This window comes from Ovis aries, chromosome 2 (genome assembly GCF_016772045.2).
Source record: "Ovis aries strain OAR_USU_Benz2616 breed Rambouillet chromosome 2, ARS-UI_Ramb_v3.0, whole genome shotgun sequence".
Lineage (NCBI taxonomy): Eukaryota > Metazoa > Chordata > Mammalia > Artiodactyla > Bovidae > Ovis > Ovis aries.
This window is the reverse complement of record NC_056055.1, coordinates 147,739,132-147,760,221: the sequence shown is the minus strand read 5'-3', so window position 1 is coordinate 147,760,221 and position 21,090 is coordinate 147,739,132. Positions and strand designations below refer to the sequence as shown.

General features: G+C 41.6%; 1 long non-coding RNA gene across 2 annotated transcripts in view; it reads left to right on the top strand.

Moving 5' to 3' along the window:
• Window positions 1-18,534, top strand: part of LOC121818712 (uncharacterized) — a 37,747-nt gene extending 19,213 nt beyond the window's left edge. For both annotated transcript variants that reach the window (XR_009599606.1, XR_006058772.2), the window contains exon 5: window positions 10,772-18,534. This is a non-coding gene — a long non-coding RNA (uncharacterized LOC121818712). The remainder of the gene's footprint in view (window positions 1-10,771) is intronic.
• Window positions 18,535-21,090: the final 2,556 nt, after the last annotated feature.

Genomic DNA, 21,090 nt, shown 5'->3' with positions numbered 1-21,090 from the left:
TTTATTGAATTTGTTACAATATTCCTTCTATTTTATATTTTTGTACCTTTTTTTTTTCTTTTTTCTGCCAAAGACATGTGGGATCTTAGTTTTCCGACCAGGGATTGAACCTGTACCACCCTGCCCTGGATAGTGAAGTCAACCACTGGATGGCCAGGGAAGTCCCAAACATGCATTTTTGTATCCAATAATCTCCAAGGATTTTGTCTATGTGGTTCACTGATGTACTCCCAGGGCTTAGAATAAAGTCTGGCATGTAATCAGTTCAGTTAAATAGCTCAGTCATATCCGACTCTCTGTGACCCAATGGACTGCAGCACACCAGGCTTCCTTGTCTATCACCAACTTCCAGAGCTTACTCAAACTCATGTCCATCAAGTTGGTGATGCCATCCAACCACTCATCCTTTGTCACTCCCTTCTCCTCCCACGTTCAGTCTTTCCCATCGTCAGGGTCTTTTCCAATGCATCAGTTCTTCACATCAGGTGGCCAAAGTATTGGAGTTTCAGCTTCAGCATCAGTCCTTCCAATGAATATTCAGGACTGATTTCCTTTAGGATGGACTGGTTGGATCTCCTTTCTGACGAAGGGACTCTCAAGAGTCTTCTCCAACACCACAGTTCAAAAGCATCAATTCTTCAGCACTCGGCTTTGTCATAGTCCAACTCTCACATCTATACATACTACTGGAAAAACCATAGCTTTGACTAGGTGGACTTTGTTGACAAAGTAATGTCTCTACTTTTTAATATGCTATCTAGGTTGGTCATAGCTTTTCTTCCAAGGAGCAAGGTTCTTTTAATTTCATGGCAGCAACCACCATCTGCAGTGATTTTGGAGCCCTCCAAAATAAAGTTTCCATTGTTTCCCCATTCATTTGCCATGAAATGATGTGACAAGATGCCATCATCTTAGTCTTCTGAATGTTCAGTTTTAAGCCAACTTTTTCCCTCTCCTCTTTCACTTTCATGAAGAGGGTCTTTAATTCTTCTTGGCTTTCTGCCATAGAGGTGGTGTCATCTGCGTATCTGAGGTTATTGATATTTCTCCCAGCATTCTGGATTCCAGCTTGTGATTTATGCAGCCCAGCATTCACATGATGTACTCTGCATATAAGTTAAATAAACAGGGTGACAATATACAGACTTGAGGTACTCCTTTCCTGATTCAGAATGAGTCTGCTATTCCATGTCCAGTTCTGACTGTTGCTTCCTGACCTGCATACAGATTTCTCAGGAGGTAGGTCAGGTGGTCTGGTATTGGCACCTCTTGAACAATTTTCCGCAGTTTGTTGTCACCCAAACAGTCAAAGGCTTTGGCGTAGTCAATAAAGCAGAAGTAGATATTTTTCTCGAACTCTCTTGTTTCTCTGATGATCCAGCGGATGTTGGCAATTTGATCTCTGGTTCCTCCACCTTTTCTAAAACCAGCTTGAACATCTGGAAGTTCACAGTTCACAAACTGCTGAAGCCTGGCTTGGAGAACTTTGAGCTTTATTTAGCTAGCATATGAGATGAGTACAGTTGTGCAGTACTTTGAATATTCTTTGGCATTGCCTTTCTTTGGGATTGGAATGAAAACTGACCTTTTTTAGTTCCTGTGGCTACTGCTGAGTTTTTGAAATTTGCTGGCATATTGAGTGTAGCACTTTTTCACAGCATCATCTTTCAGAATTTGAAATAGCTCAACTGGCATTCCATCACCTCCACTTGCTTTGTTCATAGTGATGCTTCCTAAGGCCCACTTGACTTCACATTCCAGGATGTCTGGCTCTAGGTGAGTGATCACACCATCATGGTTATCTGAGTCATGAAGATCCTTTTTGTACAGTTCTTCCATGTATTCTTGCCACCTCTTCTTAGTATCTTCTGCTTCTGTTAGGTCCATACCATTTCTGTCCTTTATTGTACCCATCTTTGTATAAAATATTCCCTTCAGTTCAGTTCAGTTCAGTCGCTCAGTTGTGTCCGACTCCTTGCAACCCCATGAATTGCAGGACGCCAGGCCTCCCTGTCCAACACCATCTCCGGAGTTCACTCAGACTCACATCCATTGAGTCCGTGACGCCATCCAGCCATCTCATCCTGGGTCGTCCTCTTCTCCTCCTGCCCCCAATCCCTCCCAGCATCAGAGTCTTTTCCAATGAGTCAACTCTTTGCATGAGGTGGCCAAAGTACTGGAATTTCAGTTGTAGCATCATTCCTTCCAAAGAAATCCCAGGGTTGATCTCCTTCAGAATGGACTGGTTGGATCTCCTTGCAGTCCAAGGGACTCTCAAGAGTCTTCTCCAACACCACAGTTCAAAAGCATAAATTCTTCGGCTCTCTGCCTTCTTCACAGTCCAACTCTCGCATCCATAGATGACCACAGGAAAAACCATAGCCTTGACTAGACGGACCTTAGTTGGCAAAGTAATGTCTCTGCTTTTGAATATACTTTCTAGGTTGGTCATAACTTTTCTTCCAAGGAGTAAGAGTCGTTTAATTTCATGGCTGCAGTCACCCTCTGCAGTGATTTTGGAGCCCCAAAAAATAAAGTCTGACACTGTTTCCACTGTTTCCCCATCTATTTCCCATGAAGTGATGGGACCAGATGCCATGATCTTCATTTTTCTGAATGTTGAGCTTTAAGCCAACTTTTTCACTCTCTTCTTTCACTTTCATCAAGAGGCTTTTTAGCTCCTCTTCACTTTCTGCCATAGGGTGGTGTCACCTGCATATCTGAGGTTATTGATATTTCTCCTGGCAATCTTGATTCCAGCTTGTGTTTCTTCCAGTCCAGCGTTTCTCATGATGTACTCTGCATAGAAGTTAAATAAGCAGGGTGACAATATACAGCCTTGATGTACTCCTTTTCCTATTTGGAACCAGTCTGTTGTTCCATGTCCTGTTCTAACTGTTTCTTCCTGACCTGCATACAGATTTCTCAAGAGGCAGGTCAGGTGGTCTGGTATTCCCATGTCTCTCAGAATTTTCCACAGTTTATTGTGATCCACACAGTCAAAGGCTTTGGCATAGTCAATAAAGCAGAAATAAATGTTTTTCTGAAACTCTCTTGCTTTTTCCATGATCCAGCAGATGTTGGCAATTTGATCTCTGGCTCCTCTGCCTTTTCTAAAACCAGCTTGAACATCTGGAAGTTCATGGTTCACATATTGCTGAAGTCTGGCTTGGAGAATTTTGAGCATTACTTTACTAGAATGTGAGATGAGTGCAATTGTGCAGTAGTTTGAGCATTCTTTGGCATTGCCTTTCTTTGGGATTGGAATGAAAACTGACCTTTTCCAGTCCTGTGGCCACTGCTGAGCTTTCCAAATTTTTCTGGCATATTGAGTGCATCACTTTCACAGCATCATCTTTCAGGATTTGAAATACCTCAACTGGAATTCCATCACCTCCACTAGCTTTGTTCGTAGTGATGCTTTCTAAGGTCCCCTTGACTTCACATTCCAAGATGCCTGGCTCTAGATTAGTGAACACATCATCATGATTATCTGGGTCATGAAGATCTTTTTTGTACAGTTCTTCCATGTATTCTTGCCACCTCTTCTTAATATCTTCTGCTTCTGTTAGGTCCAGACCATTTCTGTCCTTTATCAAGCCCATCTTTGCATGAAATGTTCCCTTGGTTTCTCTAGTTTTCTTGAAGAGATCTCTAGTCTTTCCCATTTTGTTGCTTTCCTCTATTTCTTTGCATTGATCACTGAAGAAGGCTTTCTTATCTCTTCTTGCTATTCTTTGGAACTCTGCATTCAGATGCTTATATCTTTCCTTTTCTCCTTGGCTTTTCATTTCTCTTCTTTTCACAGCTATTTGTAAGGCCTCCTCAGACAGCCATTTTGCTTTTTTGCATTTCTTTTCCATGGGGATGGTCTTGATCCTTGTCTCCTGTACATGTCACGAATCTCATTCCATAGTTCATCAGGCACTCTGTCTATCAGATCTAGGTCCTTGAATCTATTTGCAACTTCCACTGTATAATCATAAGGAATTTGATTAAGGTCATACCTGAATGGTCTAGTGGTTTTCCCTACTTTCTTCAATTTAAGTCTGAATTTGGCAATAAGGAGTTCATGATCTGAGCCATAGTCGGCTCCTGGTCTTGTTTTTGTTGACTGTATGGAGCTTCTCCATCTTTGGCTGCAAAGAATATAATCAATCTGATTTCGGTGTTGACCATCTGGTGATGTCCATGTGTAGAGTCTTCTCTTGTGTTGTTGGAAGAGGGTGTTTGCTATGACCAGTGCATTTTCTTGGCAAAACTCTATTAGTCTTTGCCCTGCTTCATTCCGCATTCCAAGGTCGAATTTGCCTGTTACTCCAGGTGTTTCTTGCCTTCCTACTTTTGCAATCCAGTCCTCTATAATGAAAAGGACATCTTTTTGGGTGTTAGTTTTAGAAGGTCTTGTAGGTCTTCTTAGAACCATTCAACTTCAGTTTCTTCAGTGTTACTGGTTGGAGCATGACTTGGATAACCGTGATATTGAATGGTTTGTCTTGGAAATGAACAGAGATGATTCTGTCATTTCCAAGGACTGCATTTCAGACTCTTTTGTTGACTATAAGGGCTACTCCATTTTTTCTAAGGGATTCTTGCCCACAGTAATTGATATAATGGTCATCTGAGTTAACTTCACCCATTCCAGTCCATTTTAGTTTGCTGATTGCTGAGCAGGAGCTCTCCACGTTAAAGGTCAGGAAGGGCGGCGGTGAGGAGATACCCTTCGTCCAAGGTAAGGAGCAGTTTCTGCACTTTGCTGGGGCAGCCGTGAAGAGATACCCCACGTCCAAGGTAAGAGAAACCTAAGTCAGATGGTAGGTGTTGCTAGAGGCCATCAGAGGGCAGACACACTGAAACCATACTCACAGAAAACTAGTCAATCTAATACACTAGGACCACAGCCTTGTCTAACTCAATGAAACTAAGCCATGCCCGCAGGGCAACCCAAGACGGGCGGGTCATGGTGGAGAGGTCTGACAGAATGTGGTCCACTGGAGAAGGGAATGGCAAACTACTTCAGTATTCTTGCCTTGAGAACCCCATGAACAGTATGAAAAGGCAAAATGATAGGATACTGAAAGAGGAACTCCCCAGGTCAGTAGGTGCCCAACACGCTACTGGAGATCAGTGGAGAAATAACTCCAGAAAGAATGAAAGGATAGAGCCAAAGCAAAAACAATACCCAGTTGTGGATGTGACTGGTGATAGAACCAAGGTCTGATGCTGTAAAGCGCAATATTGCATAGACACCTGGAATGTCATGTCCATGAATCAAGGCAAATTGGAAGTGGTCAAATAAGAGATGGCAAGAGTGAATGTCGACATTCTAGGAATCAGTGAACTAAAATGGACTGGAACAGGTGAATTGAACTCAGATGACCATTATATCTACTACTGCAGGCAGGAATCCCTCAGAAGAAATGGAATAGCCATGATGGTCAACAAAAGAGTCTGAAATGCAGTACTTGGATGCAATCTCAAAAACAACAGAATGATCACTGTTTTTCCCAAGGCAAACAATTCAATATCACGGTAATCCAAGCCTATGCCCCAACCAGTAATGATGAAGATGCTGAAGTTGAACGGTTCTAAGAAGACCTACAAGACCTTCTAAAACTAACACCCAAAAAAGATGTCCTTTTCATTATAGGGGACTGGAATGCAAAAGTAGGAAGGCAAGAAACACCTGGAGTAACAGGCAAATTCGACCTTGGAATGCGGAATGAAGCAGGGCAAAGACTAATAGAGTTTTGCCAAGAAAATGCACTGGTCATAGCAAACACCCTCTTCCGACAACACAAGAGAAGACTCTACACATGGACATCACCAGATGGTCAACACCAAAATCAGATTGATTATATTCTTTGCAGCCAAAGATGGAGAAGCTCTATACAGTCAACAAAAACAAGACCAGGAGCCGACTATGGCTCAGATCATGAACTCCTTATTACCAAATTCAGACTTAAATTGAAGAAAGTAGGGAAAACCACTAGACCATTCAGGTATGACCTAAATCAAACCCTTTATGATTATACAGTGGAAGTGAGAAATAGATTCAAGGACCTAGATCTGATAGACAGAGTGCCTGATGAACTATGGAATGAGGTTTGTGACATTGTACAGGAGACAAGGATCAAGACCATCCCCATGGAAAAGAAATGCAAAAAAGCAAAATGGCTGTCTGAGGAGGCCTTACAAATAGCTGTGAAAAGAAGAGAAGTGAAAAGCCAAGGAGAAAAGGAAAGATATAAGCATCTGAATGCAGAGTTCCAAAGAATAGCAAGAAGAGATAAGAAAGCCTTCTTCAGTGATCAATGCAAAGAAATAGAGGAAAGCAACAAAATGGGAAAGACTAGAGATCTCTTCAAGAAAACTAGAGAAACCAAGGGAACATTTCATGCAAAGATGGGCTTGATAAAGGACAGAAATGGTCTGGACCTAACAGAAGCAGAAGATATTAAGAAGAGGTGGCAAGAATACATGGAAGAACTGTACAAAAAGATCTTCATGACCTAGATAATCACGATGGTGTTATCACTAATCTAGAGCCAGACATCCTGGAATGTGAAGTCAAGGGGACCTTAGAAAGCATCACTACGAACAAAGCTAGTGGAGGTGGTGGAATTCCAGTTGAGGTATTTCAAATCCTGAAAGATGATGCTGTGAAAGTGATGCACTCAATATGCCAGAAAAATTTGGAAAGCTCAGCAGTGGTCACAGGACTGGAAAAGGTCAGTTTTCATTCCAATCCCAAAGAAAGGCAATGCCAAAGAATGCTCAAACTACTGCACAATTGCACTCATCTCACATTCTAGTAAAGTAATGCTCAAAATTCTCCAAGCCAGACTTCAGCAATATGTGAACCATGAACTTCCAGATGTTCAAGCTGGTTTTTGAAAAGGCAAGGAACCACAGATCAAATGCCAACATCTGCTGGATCATGGAAAAGCAAGAGAGTTTCAGAAAAACATCTATTTCTGCTTCATTGACTATGCCAAAGTCTTTGACTGTGTGGATCACAATAAACTGTGGAAAATTCTGAGAGACATGGGAATACCAGACCACCTGACCTGCCCCTTGAGAAATCTGTATGCAAGTCAGGAAGCAATAGTTAGAACTGGACATGGAACAACAGACTGGTTCCAAATAGAAAAGGAGTACATCAAGGCTGTATATTGTCACCCTGCTTATTTAACTTCTATGCAGAGTGCATCATGAGAAACGCTGGACTGGAAGAAACACAAGCTGGAATCAAGATTGCCGGGAGGAATATCAATAACCTCAGATATGCAGATGACACCACCCTTATGACAGAAAGTGAAGAGGAGCTAAAAAGCCTCTTGATGAAAGTGAAAGAGGAGAGTGAAAAAGTTGGCTTAAAGCTCAACATTCAGAAAATGAAGTTCGTGGCATCCAGTCCCATCAGTTCATGGGAAATAGATGGAGAAACAGTGGAAACAGTGTCAGACTTTACTTTTTTGGGCTCCAAAATCACTGCAAATGGTGATTGCAGCCATGAAATTAAAAGACACTTACTCCTTGGAAGAAAAGTTACGATCAACCTAGACAGCATATTCAAAAGCAGAGACATTACTTTGCTGACTAAGGTCCATCTAGTCAAGGCTATGGTTTTTCCTGTGGTCATGTAATGGTGTGAGATTGGATCGTGAAGAAGGCTGAGTGCCAAAGAATTGATGCGTTTGAACTGTGGTGTTGGAGAAGACTCTTGAAAGTCCCTTGAACTGCAAGGAGATCCAACCCATCCATTCTGAAGATCAGCCCTGGGATTTCTTTGGAAGGAATGATGCTACAGCTGAAATTCCAGTACTTTGGCCACCTCATGCAAAGAGTTGACTCATTGGAAAAGACTCTGCTGCTGGGAGGGATTGGGGGCTGGAGGAGAAGGGGATGACAGAGGATGAGATGGCTGGATGGCATCACTGACTCGATGGACGTGAGTCTGAGTGAACTCCAGGTTTTGGTGATGGACAGGGAGGCCTGGCGTGCTGCGATTCATGGGGTCGCAAAGAGTTGGACACGATTGAGCGACTGAACTGAACTAAACTGAATGAAGATAATAGCGACCTCCTTCAAAAGGTCCCTGGCACACTGCCTCACTCAGTCCCCCCGACCCTGCAGCAGGCCACGGCCAATCGACGCCTCTGCAAGAGACTCCTGGCCAACCCATGGATCAATCTGGGTCAGTCTCTTGCAGGGTCACTGTTCCTTTCTCCTGTGTCCTGGTGTGCACAAGGTTTCGTTTGTGCCAAGAGTCTGTTTCCCCAGTCCTGTGTAAGTTCTGGAGGCTTCATGGTGGGGTTAATGGCAACATCCTCCAAGAGGAAAAATGTCATATGCAGGTCTGCTGCACCCAGAGCCCCTGCCCCTGTGGCATGCCACTGCTGATCCATAGCTCCAGGAGACACTCAAACACTCAAAAGCAGGTCTGGCCTAGTTTTTGTGGCACCTCCTTGTGCGCACAATGTTTTGTTTGAGCTCTCTGAGTGTCTCTGGTGGGTATGAGGTTTGAGTCTAAACTCGATTTTTCCCCTCCTACTGTCTTCCTGGAGCTTCTCCTTTGCCCTTGGACGTGTGGTATGTTTTTTTGGTGGGATCCAACATTCTCCTCTCGATGGTTTTTCAGCAGTGAGCTGTAATTTTGGAATTCTCACAGGAGAAGATGATCGTATGTCCTCCTACTGCACCATTTTCCAGTGAGCATTGGCACGTAATAGCTGTTCACATAGTGTTTACAGGTTCACTGAATGAGTAAATGCTAATACATTTGTGTCTCTTCCTACTAAGGGCCAGGGAGAAGGTTTTATTCCATGTATTCCCAATAGATAGCCTGGTACATGGCATGTAAAATCGATAAACTTGTCTCTCTGTATAGCTTCACTGTCTCCCTGAGTTCCAAGATTCCACTTCTCCTCTGTGCTCTTTTTGAGACCTTGCATCCACCCTGCCATGCCATAGCCCACTTTGCTGCATGTGAATTTCCAGCCTGTAGAAGAAAATCTGGCCAGCTGCTGCTTGACAGCTGGAAAAACAGAGCCACGGTGGAGGCAAACAGTTTTGTATCTCAGGGCAGCAGGGAGGAGAACCTCCTGTCTCATGTGGGCATGTGGGTGGAGAGCTGAGTCACTGAGTTCTTTGAATTCCTTGGAAAAAGATAACTCAAAGGAATATTACACAACACAGAGAAACAGGAGAGAATGAGCAGAGATAACAAAAGGACCTAAATGTTGAAAAATATGATCTCCAAGGCTGAAAAATAGTTGCAGTCAAATTTGGAGAGAAGTAAGCTAGAGTCTGTATTTCAGTGCCCTGAGTAACTGTGCATACCCAAACTCCAATTTGAAGGCTTTTGAGCAGATGTTCCCAGGTGTCACAGAGAATAGTGTGCAATAGGGCTAGACTGACCTTTATCAGGCTGAGATATGGGGAAAGGGCCAACTAGGGGAATGACAGATGAAACTTCTGCAAAACATTATACAAGAGTATCCTGGAATATCCTGAGTGCTCTGGGATCCCACTCAGCTGGATGGTAGGTGGCAAGTATTGATAGTGTTTCCTGGGTTGCTGTTGTTGTTTAGTTGCTAAGTCTTGTCCAGCTCTTTGCAACTCCATGCACTGTAGCCCGCCAGGCTCCTCTGTCCATGGGATTTCCCAGGCAAGAATACTGGAGTGGGTTGCCATTTCCTTCTCTAGGGAATTTTCCCAACCCAGGGATCAAACTCATGTCTCCTGCATGACAGGTAGATTACCACTGAGCCACTAGGGAAACCCTTATTTCCTGAGTAGTAGGTGTATTTTACATTTTTTCCCCTAAATGCCAATTGATTTTTTAAAATGCATTGCAGAATTTTTCTAGAAACTTCTAAAACTGGATGGAACGAGGGTGGTGAACCTGTCAGACTTTCATAGTCATGCCACCAAAAAAATCCAAGACAATTTCCATGTCTTAATCTCTGGCTCATTTGGTAGTTATTACATGGGAGACATGTTGATACAGTGAGAGAAAGGGCAAGGACTTACTCAGGCTATACCTCTTTGTCTTTTCTGAGCAGCACTTTGGTGCCTTAGATGGTAAAAAAATCTGCCTGCAATACAGGAGACCCAGGTTCAATCCCTGGGTCACGAGATCCCCTGGAGAAGGGAAAAGCTACCTACAGCAGTATTCTTGCCTGGAGCATTCCATGGACAGAGGAGCCTGGCAGGCTACAGTCAATGGGATGGCAAAGAGTCAGACATGACTGAGTGACTAACACACCTGCAAGCTGTATTGTAAGCCTGATGTAAGAAAATACAGAAGATACAAAAGGGCAAGTGGTAGGCGCCAATGAGAGTGAGTTTATCATTAGTGCTTTTTGCTAGCATTGTTTTGTTAATTTTCCATCTAAGACTTTGGAAGTATTGCCTCATGAGGAAAACTGGCTAAGGTAGATCCCAAAGTCAGTGGAACTTACAATTAGTATGAAGACACTGCATTGGTTTCCCAGATGGGCTCACTGGCTAAAAAGGGATTGTGAGAAGTGTTTTATCCAAGTTTGTTCCACAGCCGGTGTTTGAGCTCTTGAGAAAGGGGGTGGTATAAGTGTAACTGAAATATTTAATGTCCCAAGAGAGGAGGGGAATTGTAAGGGAAGATGTATTCTCTAATTCTTTTGTGTATAGTTCATCTTTTCTGCCCAAGAAAATATACACCCTTTATAAGCAGAGACCATGTCTTCACATTTGTTTTTATAACCTTTTTTTTTCTTTCTCTTAGTTTTCAGGAACTAAGAAGGCACATATGGATAAAACAGACCCAGAAATTCAAGTTACTTGTGTTGCTAAACATGTGTTGAGTTTCGTATAAATACAATTCATAAAATTATATTTGGCAAGATTTTGATACAATTGTCAAGAGTTTCTATCCAGTGACTTTGTGCAGTAGCAAAATACAGCAACCCTTGGCCCTGCAGGGACCTCCACTCTGCACATGGAATCTCCTTCCTGGATCTCTGACACTCAGAGGCATGGTGTGCCTCTTGTTCTAGCCATGATGACCTGATATTTTCTCCAGATCCAGTTTTTTGAAAGAGGCATTCTTATTTTTGAAGGGAGTGAAATGAAGCAGCCCCGACAAACTAGGTTCTCTGATTAATGTTCATGTTTTCCCAAGAAGAGCTTCTGTTTTTCCGTACACTTTTCTGTGAAGTCATTGCTGGTAGACAATTTTCAGTAGCTTTCTCTTTTTATTGTTTTGAAAGGTGTAATTGCTAAGAGATCATTTATGTTTAACAACTACCCTTTGAAGTTTCAGCCAAACACAGATTTACTGTAAAACAAGTAAGTCTTCATTATTTTAGTCTAAATCATGAGGTTAACTCAAACATATACAAAATCAGATTTCTGGACCTCTCATCCACTGAGTTTTTCTTACAAATAGTTGATGTTTATGTATGGGTGAGATGGTGTGATCACTCACCTAGAGCCAGACATTCTGGAATGTGATGTCAAGGGGGCCTTAGAAAGCATCATTATGAATAAAGTTAGTGGAGGTGATGGAATTCCAGTTGAGGTATTTCAAATCCTGAAAGATGATGCTGTGAAAGTGATGCACTCAATATGCCAGCAAGTTTAGAAAACTCAGCAGTGGCCACAGGACTGGAAAAGGTCAGTTTTCATTCCAATCCCAAAGAAAGGCAATGCTAAAGAATACTCAAACTACCACACAATTGCACTCATCTCACATGCTAGTAAAGTAATGCTCAAATTTCTCCAAGCCAGGCTTCAGCAGTACGTGAACCGTGAACTTCCAGATGTTCAAGCTGGTTTTAGAAAAGGCAGAGGAATCAGAGATCAAATTGCCAACATCTGCTGAATCATCAAAAAGCAAGAGAGTTCCAGAAAAACATCTATTTCTGCTTTATTGACTATGCCAAAGCCTTTGACTGTGTGGATCACAATCAAACTGTGGAAAATTCTAAAAGAGATGAGAATACCAGACCACCTGACCTGCCTCTTGAGAAACCTATATGCAGGTCAGGAAGCAACAGTTATAACTGGATATGGAACAACAGACTGGTTCCAAATAGGAGAATGAGTACGTCAAGGCTGTATATTGTCACCCTGCTTATTTAACTTCTTTGCAGAGTACATCATGAGAAACGCTAGGATGGAAGAAGCACAAGCTGGAATCAAGATTGCCCAGAGAAATATCAATAACCTCAGATATGCAGATGACACCACCTTATGGCAGAAAGTGAAGAGGAGCTAAAAAGCCTCTTGATGAAAGTGAAAGAGGAGAGTGAAAAGATTGGCTTAAAGCTCAACATTCAGAAAACTAAGATCATGGCATCTGGTCCCATTACTTCATGGGAAATAGATGGGGAAACAGTGGAAACAGCGTCAGACTTTATTTTGGGGGCTCCAAAATCACTGCAGATGGTGATTGCAGCCATGAAATTAAAAGACGCTTACTCCTTGGAAGAAAAGTTATGACCAACCTAGATAGCATATTCAAAAGCAGAGACATTACTTTGCCGACTAAGGTCCATCTAGTCAAGGCTATGGCTTTTCCCGTGGTCATGTATGGATGTGAGAGTTGGACTGTGAAGAAAGCTGAGCGCCAAAGAATTGATGCGTTTGAACTGTGGAGTTGGAGAAGACTCTTGAGAGTCCCTTGGACTGCAAGGATATCCAACCAGTCCATTCTGAAGGAGATCAGCCCTGGGAATTCTTTGGAAGGAATGATGCTAAAGCTGAAGCTCCAGTACTTTGGCCACCTCATGTGAAGAGTTGACTCATTGGAAAAGACCCTGATGCTGGGAGGGAGGGATTGGGGGCAGGAGGAGAAGGGGACCACCAAGGATGAGATGGCTGGATGGCATCACAGACTCAATGGATGTGAGTCTGAATGAACTCCAGGAGATGGTGATGGACAGGGAGGCCTGGTGTGCTGCGATTCATGGGGTCTCAAAGAGTCGGATACAACTGAGCAACTGAATTGAACTGAAAATTACTGCAGATGGTGATTGCAACCGTGAAATTTAAAGATGCTTTCTCTTTGGAAGGAAAGCTATGACCAACCTAGCATATTAAAAAGCAGAGATATTACTTTGCCAACAAAGGTCCATCTAGTCAAGGGTATGGTTTTTCCAGTGGTCATAAATGGATATGAGAGTTGGACTGTGAAAAAAGCTGAGGGCCGAAGAATTGATGCTTTTGAACAGTGGTGTTGGAGAAGACTCTTGAGAGTCCCTTGGACTGCAAGGAGATCCAACCAATCCATCCTAAAGGAGATCAGTCCTGGGTGTTCATTGGAAGGACTGATGCTAAAGCTGAAACTCCAATACTTTGACCACCTCATGCGAAACTCATTGGAAAAGATTCTGATGCTGGGAGAGATTGGGATCCGGAGGAGAAGGGGACGACAGAGGATGAGATGTTTGGATGGCATCACCGACCTGATGGACATGAGTTTGAGTGAACTTTGGGAGTTGGTGATGGACAGGGAGGCCTGGAGTGCTGTGATTCGTGGGATCGCAGAGTCAGACACAACTGAGCGACTGAACTGAACTGAACTGAGCTATTATATTTTTAGGTATCAGTTAATGAGCTATATGCTATATGAACAGTACTTCCTTTACGCATTCATTTAATGAATGGGTAAAGGACTTTCCTGGTGACTCAGTGATCAAGAATCTGCCTGCAATGAAGGAGACATGAGTTCAATTCCTGGGCTTGGAAAATCCCCTGGAAAAGGCAATGGCAACCCACTCCAGTGTTCTTGCCTGGGAAATCTCATGGACAGGGGAGCCTGGAGGGCTACAGTCCATAGGGTTGCAAAAGAGTCAGACAGGACTTAGCAACTGAACAACAACAAAACCACTGCAAATTCCTCCTGATAATGAAAATGGATGAGAAAATCTGTATGGGAAGATTTAATTTGAACCATATGATATGGACCTTGACCATTTTTGATCTACGTAATTATGGTTTCACATAGTATAACTTAATATGACCAGAGTTTATTCATAAAACAATTCATTCTATACTCATGTAAAACTAATGTTCTGATAGTAACACAATACACTTCAAAAAATTTTTAAATCTCCAAAATTCAAAAATTGTTTTAAGTACAGTTGCAAAACAGGAACATGATACCATAATTCCACAAGATAATAAACCAGTAGCTGACGAAAGAAGATCCAATTATGTTATTTTATACCGAGTAATTAAATATGAGCCTTATAATTATAAAAAATATATTGGTTTACTATTAGCTAGCCCTTACGTCAATAACATTTTGTGAAGCAACTCATTATTGTGTTCTTTGAGTCAGAGGTGAATGGTGTTGAGGAGGTTTGGGAAATCTCCCTTTATCTCACTAAAGACTATGTATTAAAAAAAAAAAAGCTTCATTAAAAAAAACTGCTTTGTACTGAATACAATGTGCTAATATACAGTGTTAATCAAATATAAAAATTAATAATAATTTTAATGAACTATAATAATGGGAATTTCAAGAAATAGATGAAGCATTTTGGGGTTGAAAGTTTGACTAATGTTCAAAAGTAAACTCACTCGCTTATATTTTAGTCCCTGTACAGTGAGAATTCACAACTTTAAATTATGCAAAAGAGCTAATGCTTCTTCAGCTCGTGTGCATCCAATAGACAGTCTTAATGAAGGAGATAATGAGTATCTGATGGTATGGTGCAGCGCAAACATAAGGAGGAAACTAAAAGGCTCACTAATTGTGGAGTAAATCTTTTTACATGGAAAACAAGAAAACGTTCCACAATTATAGAATGACTGCACCTTGACTAGAGAGGAAAAAATTGTTCCTGTCCTATCATAGGAAGTTAGATTAAGACCTCTGGCCCCTTCAAAGAGAAACACCTTAAAATACTTGAGTCCTTCTTTATTAGAGATATTCCCTCTGGATGCTGCAGGAGTTATACTTCAGAGCGTCTGAGAAGTCTCCACTTTCACCCATTGGGAGTTTTCATTAATACTTGTTTCCTGTGGAGTTCTCTGTGATAGGATTTCACCTGCATTAATTGTTTTAGTTTTCTTGGGCTTCCCTTGTGGCTCAGCTAATAAAGAAGCCGTCTGCAATGGGGGAGACAGAGTCAGACAGGACTAAGTGATTTTCACTTTCACTTTCCTCTCAATTATCCTGAGAAATTTAACAAAACTTCATGGACAGCCCACAGGGTGCTCTCCCTCCCTCCCCAAGAGTCCCTGCTCCCAGTTCCCGGGGCCAGTCAGAGCACAGCCACCACCCCTTCTCTTAGTGGTCCCTTGACTCCAGACTCCCTGCCCTCCCCATCTGCCTCTCCTTTAGTTCTCTAAACTCAGCTCAGGGAAGTGAAAGTAAAAGTCGCTCAGTCCTGTCCGACTCTTTGCGACCCTGAGGACTATACAGTCCATGGAATTCTCCAGGCCAGAATACTGGAGTAGGTAGGCTTTCCCTCCTCCAGGGGATCTTCCCAACCCAGGGATTGAACCCAGGTCTCCCGCATTGCAAGCGAATTCTTTGCCAGCAGAACCACCAGGGAAACCCAGCTCAGGGAGATTATATTCAAATGCAATACTGATCCTTTCATTTCCAATCCTTTGAACATGTCTATATACTTCTTTGTAACCTCGCTTCCCTTCCCCTTCTTTCCTGCCACCTTCTCAGTGTGGTCCTATTCTTCTTTCCCAACCTCTGGCTGTTCAGTACTGTTTTCTGGGAGCTCTCTCCCCAGCAGCATCCCCCATGTCCTGCATTACCAGAAGTTAAATTAAGACCACTAGCCCCTTCAAAGATTAAATACCTTACAATGCTTGATAACCTGGGTTAGCCCTCCTTGTTTGCTCAGTTCAGTTCAGTTGTTCAGTTGTGTCCGACTCTTTGCATTCCCATGGACTGCAGCACGCCAGGCCTCCCTGTCTTGTCACCAACTCCCAGAGTTTACTCAAACTCATGTCCATTGAGGAGAAGGCAATGGCAAACCACTCTAGTACTCTTGCCTGGAAAATCCTATGGACAGAGGAGCCTGGTAGGCTGCAGTCCATGGGGTTGTGAAGAGTCGGACATGACTGAGCAACTTCACTTTCACTCTTCACTTTCATGCATTGGAGAAGGAAATGACAACCCACTCCAGTGTTCTTGCCTGGAGAATCCCAGGGACTGTGGGGCCTGGTGGGCTGCCATCTATGGGGTCACACAGAGTCGGACACGACTGAAGCGACTTAGCAGCAGCAGGAGCACCAGCAGCAGCATGTCCATTGAGTCAGGGAGGCCATCCAACCATCTCATCCTCTGTCGTCCCCTTCTCTCACTTTCAATCTTTCCCAGCATCAGGGTCTTTTCAAATGAGTCAGCTCTTCGCATCAAGTGGCCAAAGTATTGGAGTTTCAGCTTCAGTTTGAAATTCCTCATTTGTTGTCTGTGTTTAAATGCTGCTTTCTCTAAGTTGCCTTCCCAGATCCGCCAAATGTGAATCCCCCTTGCATATCTGTTCCCCTCTCCCTGTAGCAGTGACCTCTCTATATTACCACTGCCTTTCTGCTTTTCTGTACTTTCCATAGTCTGCGAGCTCCTTAAGGACAGGACCCCTTGTCTGTCTTGTTCACCATTGTATTCTCAGGGCCTAGGACAGTACCTGGCTCAGAGTAGACACTGACTGTATACTTATGGAATTAATGGATGAAACAGACAGACGGACAGTCAGATTCACAATGGTGCTTTGGGTAGAGCTCCTGTCTTTGAGGAGCTTGTAGTATGTAGTATTTCCTGTACATTGAAAGAGGATGTGGAATGACAAAAACAAAACAAAACAAAACAAAACCACACACACACACACACACACACTTTTTAAAAGAGATCTGGATTTATATCCCAGCATTATTATTTACCAGTCCTGTGAATTTGGGCAGTTTATCCAACCTTCTTGAGATCTAACATATGAATCAGTATAGCAATAAATGCCAGCTACTTCATTGGGTTCTTATAGGTAACAACATAGGCGACATTAAACAAGTACCATCATAGACACAGGATAATGTTGGCTACCTTTTTCTCCCAACATATAGCCCAGCTTCCATTTAACATAAATCTCTGCTCAGCTTTCCAGTGGACTCAAGATGATCTTCCTTCGTGTGTATGATCACAAGTTCACATGCTTAAAAAAAATTATATTGGGTAAAGGTAAGAGAGTTTGTATTTATTAAAAACACTCATAAGTATAACACATTAAGAGAATATGTATATATAGTTTATAAATGTTTAAAATACTATGTGTCAAACATTCTACCCTAATGTACAGGATAAGTAAATTAAATATTAGATTTTGATGGGTAGAGCTCAGTTTTATGGTGTGGGGGCTAAAATTTTAACTAGCTATGCAATTTTATAGTGCATTATTTTAAATATTGTTTATAACAGAATAAACTCCAAAAGCACATTTTAAAATGTAACTTAAAAAATGCAATGGCATTATGTGTTTATACTTGTAATGATGACATAAATTTCAGATAAAATTTTTTTTGTAAATAATAATAGTAATTATTTATTTTACTTGACTGTGTAATGATTTAAGAGATATGCAGAGAAAAGATTTTTAATTCCTTCGTTGTTATTATTTTTTCAGTGAAAACGTGTTATATCGAAACTAGTTCACATCAGAAAGTACTGAGATAGCCTTATTTCCACAAAATTTACAACCCAAGGGCTAGCTTTGTATGTTTTCTTCTTCGGTTGGATTGTAGCTGATCATGGCCAAGTGTTTTGATGCTGTTGGTTTGGCTCTCAAATGAAACTGGATCCTGACAACAAAGTTCAAGAATTATTGTCGGCTTCTTTGCATAACTTAGAAGCATCTCCAAAGGCATATGTACTATTGCCCTGGCAGACATATATACACGAGTACAGTATAACACCTCCAGCCTCCATGCTTGGCAAGTTAATGTGGATGTTCATTTTTATAGCCGCTAACTTATTAGCTGTGGATTACATTGTCACTCTGTGTGTTACATTTCCAAGCATAAGAAGTGTGAGTGAGTTCTAAGACATGTGAAATGAAGGATCAACTTGCAAAAGCTGGTCTTGAAGGCATCAGAGAGTAGGGATAAAGATTTCATCATGCCGTTCACAGAGCTTGCCAATTCCTTGATTGACAGCTCTCTGTATGGCAAGTCTTGAGGGATTGGGTATTTAAATCTTAATTACAAAAAAGTGTTATAGAATACTAAAAATCATTCAAGGAAACTGGAAAGCTTATAATGTAGCATCCCTCTATTAATCTCTTATACAGAATAAATTTGATTGACAAGATCCATACAAATAGTGTAAAGGAATTTAGGAAATCAGTACAAAACTGAAGGGAAAATTTTAAACTATGTGCCATAAATGTGTCCTAGTTTATAAATTAAAATTGTCCCACAATTATGTACACAAAAATAAAACAGATTAAAATGAGTTTTATTATAAGATATCATCCTAACTGGTTTAGAGAACTAAAATCTCACTAATAAGATTCAAACAAACAAAAATACAATACAAATAGCTGCTTTACTCAGGAAAAAAAAAAATCACAAAACTTATTTTAGGAAAAAAAACATGGATTTCAAAAATAGAAATAAACTAATAACTAGAGAAAAAAAATTTTAAATAACAGTTGGGGAATATTCAAGAATACAAGTAATGTTCTTGGTATTTTCATCCATGTCATTTTCTTATTAATTCATCAATTCAATAAATACTTATTAAAATGTTGTTGTTGTTTAATCACTAAGTCGTGTCCATCTCTTTATGACCCCATGTACTTACAGCCTGCTAGGCTCCTCTATCCATGCGATTTCCCAGGCAAGAATAATGGAGTGGGTTTCTATTTCCTTCTAAGGGATCAAACTCAAGTCTCCTGTTTTGCAGGCAGACTCTTTACTGTTTGAGCTACTAGGGAAGTCCTAGTAGGCTCTTGCCAAACAAAGAGCATATGGAGGTATTAATGGCAGGGTGAGTCCAAAAGGAAAGTAATCATGAAAAAGATCATAGCATAGAATGTTGTTCAAGAATAAATTTAAAAAACCTGGATATCTTCTGTTCCCTTGCCGCCATATTCAATCTCCACCTTGCACTTTTCCCTGGGGAGGCTGATCTGAGTGGGCTATATCAATGGGTTCTTTTGCCCTTTGGCTTCTGGTTAGGCTCAACCAATGGGGACCCGGGCAGCAGATTGGAGGAAGGGATAGCTGAGGTGAGGTATCGAATCCCCCTTCTGCTTTCACGTGGGGCTGCCTGCATCTGTCAGCCAGTCATAGCTGATTTCAGCAAACGTCCTCGATTTATTCTTTCGACTGTGCCGTCTATTTCCTGCCAGACCCTACTGACACACTGTGGGAACACAGAGGAGAGGACTCTTTGGGGAATCCAGAAAGACTTTCACAGAAGTGGCACTGAGGATGGGTCTTTTAGGGAGAAGGGGAGTTCCTAAAGAGATGGGGGAGAACTTCAAGGTGGCTAGAACATAAAGCAAATGGATAAAGGGAAGACAGAAATCAGGATACTTTTGGAGTGGATACTTGTGTTTCCTATAGAGGTGTTTGGACTCAATCCAAAGGCAACAGGTTAATGGTGGATTATTAAGCAGAAGACAGTATTTCCCAAATCTGGTTATTCCATGCATCCTCTTAGTAGAAATCTTTTTTTGAAGACTTTTTCAGGACTGACTGACATGTATTTTTATTATGATAGATATCCTATATGTATAAGCTTTGGCTAATTACATATAAATTCTTTTCACTTATAATTTTTATACAACTAAACCAAAATTGATTGATACAATAAAAACAAAACCATATGAATTCTAAAGTTCACATTCTCATTAACATGGAGTATGTTTTGCTAAAATTAATTCATGAAAAAAATTAATGTCTTTAATCATGAGATCTCAGCATGCTTATAATACCTCATGTTTTAAGATAATTCAATTCTTCCACATCTTTCTGTTGCTCAAACTATTGCATATCTTTCATCTATATCACAGGCTGTGAAGTTGTTTGACCTCCATTTGCTATAAGTTTCCCTCAAACTTAGCTGCTTAAATAGTCATTTTATTATGCTGATAGATTCTGTGAGTCAGGAATTCAGACTGAGCTGGGAATGGCTTCTCTTTTCTCCAGGATACCTGGGGCTTAGCTGAGAAGACTCAAGGGCTGGCGATAACTCAACATCTTCACTCTGGTGATTGATGCTACCTCTGGGCTGGGACCTCAGCTGGGCAGTTGACTGGAGCTTCAGTACGTGCCTTTGCGGGTAGACTCAGCTTCTGCAATGCGTGGAACCCAGGGTAGTCATATCATTGGGAAAACTCTGTGGTAGCCCCCATTTCTTACATGGCAGCTCAGAGCTCCCAAGTGTCCCAGCTCATGAAGTAGAGCTTGCTTCACGTTTTCTGTTCTGGCCTCAGCAGTCACACAAGGTAAATTCCTCTGTATTCTATGGGTTGCAGTGAAACCACAGTCTATCTAGATTCAGGGAGTGGAGGCATAGACCCCCACGTCATAATGGGAGGAGTGTTGAACAGGTTTCAGCCACATTTGAAAACTACCACAGCTATGAGAATAACACAAGAAACAAACACGGAACATTAAAAAGGCATCTTTATATGATAGTCATCTGGATAATCCAGAATATGCTTATTCATAGAATAATAACTAAGTTTTTTTCCTTAGGCTCTAAAATTAGCAATTAAGTTCCAAATTTGAGGACAAATAGGTGGTATCTCTCATTTTGGAGGGCTTACTATTAGGCGTTAGATACACCGATCAGGACTAAAGAAACGGCCGAAGGCTTTGTTTTCTCCTTTCTCATGGAACCCAGAGTGTCATGAGGTCCCCATGGAAAACCTCATAGCACTTGTCCCTCTGCCGCTATTCTGAGTGCTCAGCACAGCCAAGGTGGCACTCTGCCGTCTGTACCTGTACCTGTCCACTTCACCAACCAGATGCAGACTACCCATCCTTGACAAAGTGCCAATACTGAGCGCCATTCATGTTTTTATAGGAAATATCAATATCAGATTTGCTAAGGGAAGAAATACCATTTAG